Source organism: Eucyclogobius newberryi, unplaced genomic scaffold (genome assembly GCF_026437365.1).
Source record: "Eucyclogobius newberryi isolate DKJ021-1_F unplaced genomic scaffold, fEucNew1.0.hap1 SCAF_8, whole genome shotgun sequence".
NCBI classification, from domain to species: Eukaryota; Metazoa; Chordata; class Actinopteri; order Gobiiformes; family Gobiidae; genus Eucyclogobius; species Eucyclogobius newberryi.
The window spans coordinates 40,854,493-40,871,018 of NW_027316500.1; the positions used below are offsets into that span (position 1 = coordinate 40,854,493).

The 16,526-nt window shown below is 45.0% G+C and overlaps 1 protein-coding gene across 2 annotated transcripts in view; it reads left to right on the forward strand.

The window, feature by feature from the left end:
• The window catches only part of nrg3a (neuregulin 3a), a 564,733-nt gene that overhangs the window by 471,966 nt on the left and 76,241 nt on the right, over nucleotides 1-16,526 (forward strand). The window lies entirely within an intron of this gene.

Here is a 16,526-nt window from a genome sequence, read left to right on the forward strand (position 1 = left end):
CCTGACTGAAAAACATCAAATGAGTTGTATATTAAGAGGAAATCTGTGACTGTTGTAAACGACCTTTTCAAGGACTTTGCCCCAAAATGTCAGATTAGAGATGGGCCGGTAATGACTCAGGACTGCGGCATCAGAGTCACTCCGGTTTAGGTTGAAAGTAGCTGTTTTTCTTGTAAAAAATGTGGACTTCTTACCACTAGATGACACTGGAATCGTCCTTTATTAGATTCTAAAGCAAATATCTCTGCTTTTAGCTCCTGAATTTCTTGTTGATATTTCCGACAGCCTTCAACAAGTCTGTTACCTTTCTTCTCCCGGACATGTCACTGGCGTCAAATATGTTGTTAAAACTGTAAAAATGTTCTTAAAATCCTACGTTTACTTAAAAAATGTTTGGAAGACAAAAGCTGATTTAAAAAGCAAAATAAATAAGCAGCTATAGTAAGTGGCACAAGCAGGAAAGCGTCTGCACTTTGGAGGGTGACATCAGACAGTAAGGCCTGCACAGGCCTTACTGAATATTTTTCCATTGAGCTTCATATTCCTGGTCACATCAGCAACGCTCTGATCTGAGCTGAAATAAAGTCATTTTCCGTGCAAGGCAAACCCCAGTCTCCTTTTTCTTTTGATAATCGCAAGGTTTTGAATCGGATACAAGTTTTTTTCCCTTGCCATATAAATATTGAGATTGTTTTATTCCACTCATCAAATAGCCGGCTGGGAATAGAAATCTGAATAGCCTGGAACATATAGAGAAATCTGGGTTAAACATTCCTTTTTATAGTTTCAATCTTTTGACTAAGTATGGGATAAGGATCCATTATTAAAGATATTTTTTTTTTATAAATAGGGTTATTTTTTTTTTTTTAATAAATCTATTATATATATATATATATATATATATATATATATATATATATATATATATATATATATATATATAAAGGCAGGTATAATTCAGTCAGTGACCAGGAACTCAAACCATGATAAAATTATACACCATGAAAAATGGAAAAATTGTTTTGACATCGGAATATGATTTCTTTCTTTCTTTTTGGGACCAACTCGGCTATTTTTCACCCATTTCACATTGATGAATAGTGTTACAGTCTGTGTGTGGCAAAGCTACACATTTTGCCAAGAACTTAAAAAGATTGCCTTTTGAATGGTTCTATTTTGTTGGATGGCAGGTTTAAAAAAAATTGTGCTCATATTGGATATTGATTATTAGGCCTGAGCGCCACAAGCTGGCGAGAGGCCTATTAATCTCGTGCGAAGCACGGCTGCGAAAGTGCGCACGCTCGCCCACTTCCAAACACTCACTAACGCACTCCTCCACTCATGCACGCCCCGTGCATACTAATTAGTAGTAGGAAAATGGAACATTACCGTTGTAAACGGGCGAAGCCCGTGCAAAAGTGCGCACTAAACGAGCACTTTACATTGAGATGACGGCCGCGAAGCGGTCGTCATCCCCATATAAAGCACTCATTTGCGCTAAGTAGCTCACGAATACGTTCCCCATCTCTTGCATGTTCCGTGCATATAAGCATGTAATGCAAAAATTGAACATTATTACTGTATAGAGGGCCAAAAACACAAAGTGGGCGGAGCCCACTCAAAATTAACGAAAGTACCTGTCAGTGACCAGGGACCCACACCATGAGGTAGGAAAGCGCGAGCGCTTTCCGAAAATGTATAGATGATATTTGAAAAATGGGAAACATTGTTTTCGCATCGGAATATTTAGGCCCGAGCCCCAGCAGGGCGGAGGGCCTATTGCTCCCGCAACGCTGCCGAAGGCAGCGTTGCAACTGTCTGACCAAACATGCGGGCGCAGCCCGCATGTTTGGTACCCCGTCGCCCCTGGCAAGTACAGTGAACTAGCCCATGCCGAAGGCATGGATCATGCATACTTACTCCTGCTATGACAGAAATAGTCAACAATGAGTGAATGGGCGTAGCCCATTCACTCATTGTTGACAACAGCAGCGCGAAGCGCTGCATTCCTCCAAAAACCCTCTTGGCATCGTCCCGTACGCGAAAATCCATGCCGCAGGCATGGGTCATGCTTGTATCTGCTCAAATCAATGGAAGTCTATGGGGAGTGGGCGGGGCATCCCGACGGAATAGGGAGTGACGAGCGCGTAAGCGCTCGTAATGATGATTCCACCCCATGGCGGCATGGGGAAGGCTTAGAGCTTTCAAACGATGTATAATTTGTTGTTATAGTGAAAACGGCTATATTGTTTTTGCTAAAAATATTATTATTATTATTTTTCTTGTTCTTCTTCAGCGCTTTGAACTCTAATTTGACCCCCTGAACATGCTCAAAAACTCACCAAACTTTGCCCAAAATTCAAAATCGGCGAAAAATTTTGTTTTTTCTGGGCCATTTTTTTTTTCGTTAAAAAATGGCGCGACAGCGCCACCGACAAAAGTCAAAATACATTGCGCCTATGGGAGACGCCCCGAGGTCAACTTTGGCGTAAAGCTACGAAATTCGGGACACGCATTCCTCTCGTGAGGACGAACAAAAAAAATCATTGTGGCCACGCCCCCAGACTTACCCTATGGCCGCCATCTTCCTTTGAAAATGAAAATACGCTGTGTTAGTCATTTTGTTCACGTCAAACTTTGACGAACTCCTCCTAGGGCGTTTTGCCCACCGACTTCAAAATCGGCGTACGTCCTCTGGACAAGTGGGGCATCTAAAGTTATTCAATTTTTTGAGATACCTTTTACGGTCTGTGTGCGGCGCAGCCGCAAAGTTGGACAACTTATTTTGGAATATTGCAGATCTAAAAATTGCTCCCATTTGATCAAAACCAGTCCGATTAGGACCAAATTTGAATCAGTTGTTAAACTTTCTAGTTTGGACCAGTTTAGGCTGACAAAATTGAAATGGCCGCGATAGCGCCCCCTACAGAGTGACCTTTAAATTAACATTGAAGGTCAAAAATTAGTTTTACCAAAATTGTCTAAACTTTACCCAAAATTCTATTTTGCCGTCCCGATCACAAAAGCCAATCACAAAAATGCCTAAATTTTTACGGCGTAGTCGTAGCGATGACAGAAACCTCCCATGTTATCCCTATGGGAAAACCGCAAAATCTCTCAAATTACCACATTTTTATGTTTTACACTTCAACGAACTCCTCCTAGTGCGTTTTGCCCACCAACCTCAAAATCGGTGTACGTCCTCTAGACAAGTGGTGCATCTAAAGTTATCCAAATTTTAAGGATAACTTTTACGGTCTCTGTGCGACGGAGCCGCAAACGTTTCCCAGAATTCTGACTATTTGGCCTTCAGAGTGGCCTATAAACAATAGAGTTTTTCCAAATGACATGACATTTTGCACTAAATTCTAATTTGCCATCCTGATCATACAAGTATGAGAGCCAAAGTCATATTTTGTACGGCGTAACCGTAGCGTTGACAGAAACATCCCATGTTATCCTTATGGGAAAATCGTAGAATCGCTCAAATCACCACATTTTTACACTTCACACTTTAACAAACTCCTCCTAGGCCGATTGCCCGATCAAGCTCATATTTGGGGAAATCATCTACACAAATGGGGCATCAAAAGTTATCCATATTTTGATTTTAAGTGCTACGGTCTCTGTGCCGTGGAGCTGCAAATATACTGTCACAAATGGGAAAAACGCCAAATCCTTGAAATGTTCACATTTATGCTTCACACTTTAATGAACTCCTCTGTGGGCAATAGCTCGATCAAGCTCATATAGATAAAGTCCGAATTGCGTCAAATTAGAATCAGTTGTTAAACTCTTTGCCCTAAACCTACTTGAAGTGAAATAAATTCATTTGGCGCCACAGCGCCCCCTACAGATTTTATATGGAGGTTAAATGTTTAGTTTTGCGAAATTAGATGAAATTTGACACACAACTCAATTTTGGGATCCCCATCAAAAAAGTCAATGAGACCCATGTCATAATTGTTATGGCGTTGCCGTAACAATGACCGAAACCTTTCATGTTATTCCAATGGGGAAATCGCCAGAACATGTTTACACTTTAGACTTTCACAAACTCCTCCCAGGGCGTCAGCCCTATTAACCTGAAATTTGGTGAGACTCATCTTCAGGACCATCAAAAGTTATCCACATTTTCATTCAAAGAGTCACGGTGTCTGTGCGGCAAAGCCGCACATTTTGCCAAGAATTCAAAATAAAATAGCTTTTTGATGGTAAAACAAAGGGGAGAAGATGTGACAGCGTCACAGATTCAGCAGTAGGCGTAATAAAAGGACAATTGGGGCGCGTTAGCCGGCGGCGTGGCGGCGGCTTGGCGGCGGCGTGGCGGCGGCGTGGCGGCGGCGTGGCGAGGGCCGATCATTGCCGCTTGCGGCTATATTTTTTATGATTATTTTGGTGCCCAAACGTCCACAAAGAGAACACATTTGTTAGCATTGTTTAACAAATCTGGATATTCTCCCTATTTTGTGTAATAAAACAAAACCAAAAGTGTGCCCTGGTGTGTTACAGGGATAATATTAAATGATAAGATGGCTAGATTTGATCAATTATTTGCAGACAGCATACACCAGCCTGTTTTACTCCGCTCTGGTCATTTTATGCAGAGCTGCTGTAATTTTAGCCCTGGCACTCAGCCTTGGTGAGCACTGGAGCAGATTCACATACACATTAGGAGGAGGCAGTTTGTGATCAGAATCTCACTTGCAGAATGGAGCCCAGGGACACAAATCCAATCAGCTTCCATCTCCACAGTAATGAATTCCTCCTGGTTGGTGTGCCTGGACTGAGAAGGCAGGGGCATGTTCCCTGTGAAGAAGCGTTAAGGCTCCATCTGATGGACACAGGTCCAGATTAGCACCAGCTCAGGCCTATCTGTTCAGAGCAGACGTCACCTTCTCTGTGTGGATGGAAATGAAGCACTGTCACACTTCCTGCTTTTCTGGCTCTGACTGTGGATTTATCTTGACACAGTGTCATTTGCTTTGCTGCTGCTGGACTAAACGCCGGTGTGTACATGGTCCTGCACAGCTGCTTGGCGCTTGGCTCACAGTTCTACATCTTTGATGTACCGGACCACCTTGTACTGTAGTTGTTCAATGCATTCATACAATTTATTTCATTACTCTTGTGCACAGTATATATATATATATATATATATATATATATATATATATATATATATATATATATATATATATAACAAACACTGCTAGCCCTGAACATGTGCAATACTGATGTAACCATGTGCAATACCTGTAAATAAGAGTGTTCTATTTTGTTTTTATTCTGTTTACTTACCTGCTAATAGTATTTACCTAGTCTTGTGCTAGTTATTTTTACTTTATTTTATTTTATTCTATTATCATTATTTTATTATTATTATCTTATTTTTATCTTTATCTTTTTATTTATCTATTTTATTTTATTTCCCCCCCTCCATTTCCTATTAAGATAGGAGAGGAGTTTTTGTTAATAAGAGTTTTTTGTTTTGTTCATATGAGTTCTATTAAGAGTGTGTTTGAAACGTCCTATAATCTGTCCTTTCCTCCTGTTTCTGCTGCAGTGGAACAACCACATTTCCCCTTGTGTGACATTAAAGGTTTATCTTATTTTATCTTATTATATATATGCATTGAGGGTTCAATCCCAAATCCAGCACCCTGAGACTGGACACTAGCACCCTGAGACTGGACACTAGCACCCTGAGACTGTACACTAGCACCCTGAGACTGGACACTAGCACCCTGAGACTGTACACTAGCACCCTGAGACTGTACACTAGCATCCTGAGACTGTACACTAGCACCCTGAGACTGTACACTAGCACCCTGAGACTGTACACTAGCACCCTGAGACTGTACACTAGCACCCTGAGACTGTACACTAGCACCCTGAGACTGTACACTAGCACCCTGAGACTGGCCACTAGCACCCTGAGATGTACACTAGCACCCTGATACTGGACACTAGCACCTTGAGACTGGCCTCTAGCACCCTGAGACTGGACACTAGCACCCTGAGACTGGCCTCTAGCACCCTGAGACTGTACACTAGCACTCTGAGACTGGCCACTAGCACCCTGAGACTGTACACTAGCACCCTGAGACTGGACACTAGCACCCTGAGACTGTACACTAGCACCCTGAGACTGGACACTAGCACCCTGAGACTGGCCTCTAGCACCCTGAGACTGTACACTAGCACTCTGAGACTGGCCTCTAGCACCCTGAGACTGTACACTAGCACCCTGAGACTGGCCACTAGCACCCTGAGACTGTACACTAGCACCCTGAGACTGGACACTAGCACCCTGAGACTGTACACTAGCACCCTGAGACTGTACACTAGCACCCTGAGACTGGACACTAGCACCCTGAGACTGGACACTAGCACCCTGAGACTATACACTAGCACCCTGAGACTGGCCACTAGCACCCTGAGACTGTACACTAGCACCCTGAGACTGTACACTAGCACCCTGAGACTGGACACTAGCACCCTGAGACTGGACACTAGCACCCTGAGACTATACACTAGCACCCTGAGACTGGACACTAGCACCCTGAGACTGTACACTAGCACACTGAGACTGTACACTAGCACCCTGAGACTGGACACTAGCACCCTGAGACTGGACACTAGCACCCTGAGACTATCCACTAGCACCCTGAGACTGGACACTAGCACCCTGAGACTGGACACTAGCACCCTGAGACTGTACACTAGCACACTGAGACTGTACACTAGCACCCTGAGACTGGACACTAGCACCCTGAGACTGGACACTAGCACCCTGAGACTATCCACTAGCACCCTGAGACTGGACACTAGCACCCTGAGACTATCCACTAGCACCCTGAGACTGTACACTAGCACCCTGAGACTGGACACTAGAACCCTGAGACTGGACACTAGCACCCTGAGACTGTACCCTAGCACCCTGAGACTGGACACTAGCACCCTGAGACTGTACACTAGCACACTAAGACTGTACACTAGCACCCTGAGACTGGACACTAGCACCCTGAGACTATACACTAGCACCCTGAGACTATACACTAGCACCCTGAGACTGGCCACTAGCACCCTGAGATGTACACTAGCACCCTGAGACTGGACACTAGCACCTTGAGACTGGCCTCTAGCACCCTGAGACTATCCACTAGCACCCTGAGACTGGCCACTAGCACCCTGAGATGTACACTAGCACCCTGAGATGTACACTAGCACCCTGAGACTGTACACTAGCACCCTGAGACTGTACACTAGCACCCTGAGATGTACACTAGCACACTGAGACTGTACACTAGCACCCTCAGATTGTACACTAGCACCCTGAGACTGTACACTAGCACCCTGAGACTGTACACTAGCACCCTGAGATGTACACCAGCACCCTGAGATGTACACTAGCACCCTGAGACTGTACACTGGCACCCTGAGACTGGACACTAGCACCATGAGACTGGACACTAGCACCCTGAGACTGTACACTAGCACCCTGAGACTGTACACCAGCACCCTGAGACTGGACACTAGCACCCTGAGACTGTACACTAGCCGTAAGGAAGGAGGCGGGACTAGTGAGCGTGAGAGCCACTATCCAGGACGAAACGTCCAAGATCCATAAGTACATCAAGGACAAGGCTCCTGAATCACTCTGGTCTGTTTGTTGACATAAAAAAGACATCCTACAAATCAATGAAAACTAAAACACAAATTACCCCAAACAAAAGTTCCACTTCGCGCACAGTCCCTCAAATGTGTCCAATTTCAAATTGAGTCCAATTCTAACCCTTTCCAAATTACGGATGTCCATTATAATGTCAGTCCAGGGTTAATGTCAAACCCTAACCCAGTCCAGTCCTTTGTAGTCGGCGTGTTTTGTGTCACCCATCTTTTTGTGCCTTTTTCGCTGCTGCTAGGAGAATGCCCCAGACATAGCCGCCAATTGTGTCCATGGCAGGAGTCCTGAGGCCCAAATACAGAGTCCTGAGGCCCAAACACAGAGTCCTGAGGCCCAAATTCAGAGTCCTGAGGCCCAAATACAGAGTCCTGAGGTCCAAATACAGAGTCCTGAGGTCCAAATACAGAGTCCTGAGGCCCAAATACAGAGTCATGAGGCCTAAATACAGAGTCCTGAGGCCCAAATACAGAGTCTTGAGGCCCAAATACAGAGTCCTGAGGCCCAAATATAGAGTCCTGAGGCCCAAATACAGAGTCCTGAGGTCCAAATACAGAGTCTTGAGGCCCAAATACAGAGTCCTGAGGCCCAAATACAGAGTCCTGAGGTCCAAATACAGAGTCCTGAGGCCCAAATACAGAGTCATGAGGCCTAAACACAGAGTCCTGAGGCCCAAATACAGAGTCCTGAGGCCCAAATACAGAGTCCTGAGGCCCAAATACAGAGTCCTGAGTCCTGTGGTGACTTTGTTGATCTCAGTCTAAACTTGAAGAACAGGACAATCCCAAAACACATGATAGTGGTTTTCCTCCTGCTGCCACATCCTCTCCAACAGTCTGTCTCCTGCTGCCACATCCTCTCCAACAGTCTGTCTCCTGCTGCCACATCCTCTCCAACAGTCTGTCTCCTGCTGCCACATCCTCTCCAACAGTCTGCCTCCTGCTGCCACATCCTCTCCAACAGTCTGCCTCCTGCTGCCACATCCTCTCCAACAGTCTGTCTCCTGCTGCCACATCCTCTCCAACAGTCTGCCTCCTGCTGCCACATCCTCTCCAACAGTCTGCCTCCTGCTGCCACATCCTCTCCAACAGTCTGCCTCCTGCTGCCACATCCTCTCCAACAGTCCGTCTCCTGCTGCCACATCCTCTCCAACAGTCTGTCTCCTGCTGCCACATCCTCTCCAACAGTCTGCCTCCTGCTGCCACATCCTCTCCAACAGTCTGTCTCCTGCTGCCACATCCTCTCCAACAGTCTGTCTCCTGCTGCCACATCCTCTCCAACAGTCTGTCTCCTGCTGCAACATCCTCTCCAACAGTCTGCCTCCTGCTGCCACATCCTCTCCAACAGTCTGTCTCCTGCTGCCACATCCTCTCCAACAGTCTGTCTCCTGCTGCCACATCCTCTCCAACAGTCTGTGTCCTGCTGCCACATCCTCTCCAACAGTCTGCCTCCTGCTGCCACATCCTCTCCAACAGTCTGTCTCCTGCTGCCACATCCTCTCCAACAGTCTGTCTCCTGCTGCCACATCCTCTCCAACAGTCTCCCTCCTGCTGCTACATCCTCTCCAACAGTCTCCCTCCTGCTGCCACATCCTGTCCAACAGTCTGCCTCCTGCTGACACATCCTCTCCAACAGTCTGTCTCCTGCTGCTACATCCTCTCCAACAGTCTCCCTCCTGCTGCCACATCCTGTCCAACAGTCTGTCTCCTGCTGCCACATCCTCTCCAACAGTCTGTCTCCTGCTGCCACATCCTCTCCAACAGTCTGTCTCCTGCTGCTACATCCTCTCCAACAGTCTCCCTCCTGCTGCCACATCCTGTCCAACAGTCTGCCTCCTGCTGACACATCCTCTCCAACAGTCTGTCTCCTGCTGCCACATCCTCTCCAACAATCTGCCTCCTGCTGCCACATCCTCTCCAACAGTCTGCCTCCTGCTGCTACATCCTCTCCAACAGTCTGCCTCCTGCTGCTACATCCTCTCCAACAGTCTGCCTCCTGCTGCCACATCCTCTCCAACAGTCTGTCTCCTGCTGCCACATCCTCTCCAACAGTCTGCCTCCTGCTGCCACATCCTCTCCAACAATCTGCCTCCTGCTGCCACATCCGCTCCAACAGTCTGTCTCCTGCTGCCACATCCTCTCCAACAGTCTGCCTCCTGCTGCCACATCCTCCTGCCACATCCTCTCCAACAGTCTGCCTCCTGCTGCCACATCCTCTCCAACAGTCTGTCTCCTGCTGCCACATCCTCTCCAACAGTGTGTATTTCCCTATGAGGAATGGGCACTTTGACATCGGCTTAGAAAGAAACGAGACACATTTTTCCAACAGAATTCCCTCCAAACATGTGATGCTGTGGTTCTCCAATGAGATGCAAAACCTGATCAAGAAAATGATTGTAAAAGGGAGGTAAGTCCAATCCCAAAAAAATCTTTTTTTTTTGGGATTGTTTTTTTTGGACTCTGCAAGTATTTTCCAATTTCCCACAAATCCAATCTCCCACATGTGGCACATTGATGAGTCGATGTATTTAGAGTTTACAAAAGCAGGCAGCCAACATGGAGCATAAAGTTAGTTAAATAATGTCTTCAGTCCCTTCAAATGAACAGAAATGGCAAGGCAAGTTTATTTGTAGAGCAAATTTCATACACAATGCAATTCAAAGTGCTTCACACAGCAGCAAAAATGCATTAAAATCACAAAGAAATGACAGAAATCACAAAACAGTTTAAGAAATAAAAGAGAAGAGTGCAAATAAAATCCTTTCAGTCATATGCACAGCTAAACAAAACTGTTTTTAGCTTGGATTTGAACATTGTAAATGTATCACCATGTGACCACAACCCAAACTCACATAGCCCACGCTGGTGGCTCCATTTCTCATCTTGTTCAGTTCTCTGCGTTCCCTGTCTTCCTTAGGAGCACCTCTACTACTCTTGGTGTTCTGTGTTTTTTACCTTCAAAAGTCACCAGAAGAAAACCCATGTCTTAGCTTTCTTCTCCTGAGCTCCTCATTGATGTGGTTGAACATTTGCCATTTTTGACGAACCTCCTATGGATCGTTAAGAAACCTCATTATCAGGCCTTATGGTTTATCAGCTGGTCTTGGTTGCCATGGCGATGTGCTCTTTCGATTGTGATGAGAGGGACTTCAACTCCTGAAGTAACAAGGATCTACCTCACAGACCGACCCCAGTTTGTGAGAGCCCGGGACTGTGTGTCTGACACTCGGACCTGCAGTGTGGGGGCGCCCCAGGGCACTGTCCTCGCGCCCTTTCTCTTCACCCTTTACACTGCAGACTTCAGACATGACACGGACAGCTGTGTCCTGCAGAAGTTCTCTGACCACTCTGCCATCATCGGACTCATCACAGACGACGATGATGTGGAGGACAGAGGACTGGAGCAGGACTTTGTGGACTGGTGTCCGCGGAACCACCTCCTCATCAACGCGGGGAAGACCAAGGAGATGGTGGTGGACTTCCACAGAGGCCACGCCCCCCTCACCAGTGAACATCCAGGGACGGGACAGGCCACGCCCCCCTCACCAGTGAACATCCAGGGACGGGACATTGAGAGACTGACTCATACAAGGACCTGGTGTTCATCTGAACCACAAACTGGACTCATGACAGAGACCGTACAGGAAGAGCCAGAGTCGGCCCTTCCTCCTGAGGAGACTCAGGTCTTTTGGAGTGACAGGGCCGCTCCTGACAGGGCCACTCCTGACAGGGCCACTCCTGAAGACCTTCTCTGACTCTGTGGTGCATCAGCTCCTGTAGGTGTGGTCATCACAGAGAGGGAGAGGAAGAAGCTGGACAAAGCTCCGTCCTGGGCTGTGCTCTGGACTCGGTGCAGGAGGTGGGGGACAGAAGGGTCCTGGCTAAACTCACATCTATGCTGGGCCATGAGTGTCACCCCCTGCAGGACACTCTGTCCCCTGCAGGACACTCTGTCCCCTGCATGACACTCTGTCCCCTGCAGGACACTCTGTCCCCTGCAGGACACTCTGTCCCCTGCAAGACACTCTGTCCACTCTGGAGAGCAGCTTCAGTGAGAGACTGATCCACCCTCGCTGTGTGAAGGAGACGTTTCGCAGGTCTTTCCTTCTGCTGCTGTCAGACTTTATAACAAACACTGCCATGAACTCGTGCAATACTGAATTAACCATGTGCAATATTGAATTGACCATGTGCAATACCATCATATTCATGTGCAATTACTGTCGTACTCACAAGCAATTAAGGTCATATTCATGTATACAACTGATAATAAGAGTGTTTTATTTTGTTTACTTACTTACTATTAGTATTATTTAGTCTTTTGCTAGCTATTTTTACTTTACTTTATTTTATTATTATTATTACGAAATTTCCCCATGTGTGGACATTATCTTATCTTATCTTATAAAACACACAGCATTTTGATGCTTAAACTGTAGAAAACAGTTTGTTGTCTTTGGACAAAATTCAAATAAATGTACTGGTAATTGAAAAAGAAAAGTTCTCGGCCTCTTTTGCCCTGATGCTCAGGGCCTGTTCCTGTGCAGCCATCACGAGAGCGCCTGTGCTGTCCTTCAGTCTGGCCTGCGCTAGCCATTGGTAGGATTTCATGATATCAACCACTTCAGTCATGTTCTGGTGGTTCAGCCCATGTAGAGGCGTGTCCTTCATGATGGTCTCTCCTCCAACACTTCTTCCTCTGTTCCTGATCACTGAGCATGTGCTCTGCTGTGGCTTTATACTTGATGCCCCTCTGCTTTTCAGGTTTGACCTGGGAAAATCCAGAAATAGCTGAGCGGAGGACCGCATGGTATAGACAGGAACATGGTGGGACAATAATTCCCACAAATAACAGGGAGCCAGATCATTTAAAGACTTAAAAACCATGAGCAATGTTTTAAAATTGGATTCTCCGCATAACTGGGAACCAGTGCAGTGATGCCAGGACTGGAGTCATGGTGACACCTTGCACCTGTGAGCAGCCGGGCCACCGCATTTTTCACTAACTGCAAGCATTTAAGAGAGGTCCGATCAAGACCATAATAAAGTGTGTTGCAGTCATCTAGGCATGATGTCATAAATGAATATATCGATCAATAGGAGAAAAAAATGTTGGAAGTGGCAATCGTAAGTTTGGAATAGAACATTATTTTAAAAGGATACCCAGAGAAATCAATGCTACAACAACTAAATCTACAGTTATACCACAAATGGCAGATCGGGTTTTGGGCTATTACAACATGGTTCTATCTCCATATAGGATGTGATCATCTAACATTAATGATAATAATTTGATGTTGGAGTTGGTATACATGGTCTTGAATAAAATGGAACAAACTTATTCATATGCCTTGTTATAGTCCCTCTATAGTCCTCCATGTTTTACAGTAGTACAGGAGCATGTTCTCCTGACAGTTCATCACCTGGAGGATCTTCAGATCCCTAGATTGGGCCCAAAGGCTTTATTAGACAGGACAGTTGTAGTATGAAAGGAGAGAGAGGGGATTTGAACCCACAACTCCACGGTGGCAGCAACTATAGATGTACCTCCTTATCCACTGAACGACGTTTCATTTTCAAATCATTTAACTTTACAAAGACCCCAGAATCACAACAGCCTCATATGGCTTCCCAAAATGGGATAGGAAGTGTCTGCAGAGCCGCGGCGCGCGGCCGGCACAAAAATAACAGTTTTGGTCTCCTGAAACTGCACCGCTATTTGACCGCGTTTTAGGGTTAGGGTTAAGGTTAGGGTTAAGGTTAGGGTTAAGGTTAAGGTTAGGGTTAAGGTTAGGGTTAAGGTTAGGGTTAAGGTTAGGGTTAAGGTTAGGGTTAAGGTTAAGGTTAAGGTTAAGGTTAAGGTTAAGGTTAGGGTTAAGGTTAAGGTTAAGGTTAAGGTTAGGGTTAGGGTTAAGGTTAGGGTTAAGGTTAGGGTTAAGGTTAAGGTTAAGGTTAAGGTTAAGGTTAGGGTTAAGGTTAGGGTTAAGGTTAAGGTTAAGGTTAAGGTTAGGGTTAAGGTTAGGGTTAAGGTTAAGGTTAAGGTTAGGGTTAAGGTTAGGGTTAAGGTTAGGGTTAAGGTTAGGGTTAAGGTTAGGGTTAAGGTTAGGGTTAAGGTTAAGGTTAGGGTTAAGGTTAAGGTTAAGGTTAAGGTTAAGGTTAGGGTTAAGGTTAAGGTTGAGGTTAAGGTTAGGGTTAGGGTTAAGGTTAGGGTTAAGGTTAGGGTTAAGGTTAGGGTTAAGGTTAAGGTTAAGGTTAGGGTTAAGGTTAGGGTTAAGGTTAGGGTTAAGGTTAGGGTTAAGGTTAAGGTTAAGGTTAGGGTTAAGGTTAAGGTTAGGGTTAAGGTTAAGGTTAGAGTTAGGGTTAGGGTTAGGGTTAAGGTTAGGGTTAAGGTTAGGGTTAAGGTTAGGGTTAGGGTTAGGGTTAAGGTTAGGGTTAAGGTTAGGGTTAGGGTTAGGGTTAAGGTTAAGGTTAGGGTTAAGGTTAGGGTTAAGGTTAGGGTTAGGGTTAGGGTTAAGGTTAGGGTTAGGGTTAAGGTTAGGGTTAAGGTTAAGGTTAAGGTTAGGGTTAAGGTTAGGGTTAAGGTTAAGGTTAGGGTTAAGGTTAGGGTTAAGGTTAGGGTTAAGGTTAGGGTTAAGGTTAGGGTTAAGGTTAGGGTTAAGGTTAGGGTTAAGGTTAAGGTTAGGGTTAAGGTTAAGGTTAGGGTTAAGGTTAGGGTTAAGGTTAAGGTTAGGGTTAAGGTTAAGGTTAAGGTTAAGGTTAAGGTTAAGGTTAAGGTTAGGGTTAAGGTTAAGGTTAAGGTTAGGGTTAAGGTTAAGGTTAAGGTTAGGGTTAAGGTTAAGGTTAGGGTTAAGGTTAAGGTTAGGGTTAGGTTTAAGGTTAGGGTTAAGGTTAAGGTTAAGGTTAGGGTTAAGGTTAGGGTTAAGGTTAGGGTTAAGGTTAGGGTTAAGGTTAAGGTTAGGGTTAGGGTTAAGGTTAGGGTTAAGGTTAGGGTTAAGGTTAGGGTTAAGGTTAAGGTTAGGGTTAAGGTTAGGGTTAAGGTTAAGGTTAGGGTTAAGGTTAGGGTTAAGGTTAGGGTTAGGGTTAAGGTTAGGGTTAAGGTTAAGGTTAGGGTTAAGGTTAGGGTTAAGGTTAGGGTTAAGGTTAAGGTTAGGGTTAGGGTTAAGGTTAGGGTTAAGGTTAGGGTTAAGGTTAAGGTTAGGGTTAAGGTTAGGGTTAAGGTTAGGGTTAAGGTTAGGGTTAAGGTTAAGGTTAGGGTTAGGGTTAAGGTTAAGGTTAGGGTTAGGGTTAAGGTTAGGGTTAAGGTTAGGGTTAAGGTTAGGGTTAAGGTTAGGGTTAAGGTTAAGGTAGGGTTAAGGTTAGGGTTAAGGTTAGGGTTAGGGTTAAGGTTAAGGTTAAGGTTAAGGTTAGGGTTAGGGTTAGGGTTAGGGTTAGGGTTAAGGTTAAGGTTAGGGTTAGGGTTAGGGTTAGGGTTAGGGTTAAGGTTAGGGTTAAGGTTAAGGTTAGGGTTAAGGTTAGGGTTAAGGTTAAGGTTAGGGTTAAGGTTAGGGTTAAGGTTAGGGTTAAGGTTAGGGTTAAGGTTAGGGTTAAGGTTAGGGTTAAGGTTAAGGTTAGGGTTAAGGTTAAGGTTAGGGTTAAGGTTAGGGTTAAGGTTAAGGTTAGGGTTAAGGTTAAGGTTAAGGTTAAGGTTAAGGTTAAGGTTAAGGTTAGGGTTAAGGTTAAGGTTAAGGTTAGGGTTAAGGTTAAGGTTAAGGTTAGGGTTAAGGTTAAGGTTAGGGTTAAGGTTAAGGTTAGGGTTAGGTTTAAGGTTAGGGTTAAGGTTAAGGTTAAGGTTAGGGTTAAGGTTAGGGTTAAGGTTAGGGTTAAGGTTAGGGTTAAGGTTAAGGTTAGGGTTAGGGTTAAGGTTAGGGTTAAGGTTAGGGTTAAGGTTAGGGTTAAGGTTAAGGTTAGGGTTAAGGTTAGGGTTAAGGTTAGGGTTAGGGTTAAGGTTAGGGTTAAGGTTAAGGTTAGGGTTAAGGTTAGGGTTAAGGTTAGGGTTAAGGTTAAGGTTAGGGTTAGGGTTAAGGTTAGGGTTAAGGTTAGGGTTAAGGTTAAGGTTAGGGTTAAGGTTAGGGTTAAGGTTAGGGTTAAGGTTAGGGTTAAGGTTAAGGTTAGGGTTAGGGTTAAGGTTAAGGTTAGGGTTAGGGTTAAGGTTAGGGTTAAGGTTAGGGTTAAGGTTAGGGTTAAGGTTAGGGTTAAGGTTAAGGTAGGGTTAAGGTTAGGGTTAAGGTTAGGGTTAGGGTTAAGGTTAAGGTTAAGGTTAAGGTTAGGGTTAGGGTTAGGGTTAGGGTTAGGGTTAGGGTTAAGGTTAAGGTTAGGGTTAGGGTTAGGGTTAGGGTTAAGGTTAGGGTTAAGGTTAGGGTTAAGGTTAGGGTTAAGGTTAGGGTTAAGGTTAGGGTTAGGGTTAGGGTTAGGGTTAAGGTTAGGGTTAAGGTTAAGGTTAGGGTTAGGGTTAAGGTTAGGGTTAAGGTTAGGGTTAAGGTTAGGGTTAAGGTTAGGGTTAAGGTTAAGGTAGGGTTAAGGTTAGGGTTAAGGTTAGGGTTAAGGTTAAGGTTAGGGTTAAGGTTAAGGTTAGGGTTAAGGTTAAGGTTAAGGTTAGGGTTAGGGTTAGGGTTAAGGTTAAGGTTAGGGTTAGGGTTAGGGTTAGGGTTAAGGTTAGGGTTAAGGTTAGGGTTAAGGTTAGGGTTAAGGTTAAGGTTAAGGTTAGGGTTAGGGTTAGGGTTAGGGTTAGGGTTAAGGTTAGGGTTAGGGTTAGGGTTAAGGTTAAGGTTAAGGTTAGGGTTAAGGTTAAGGTTAAGGTTAGG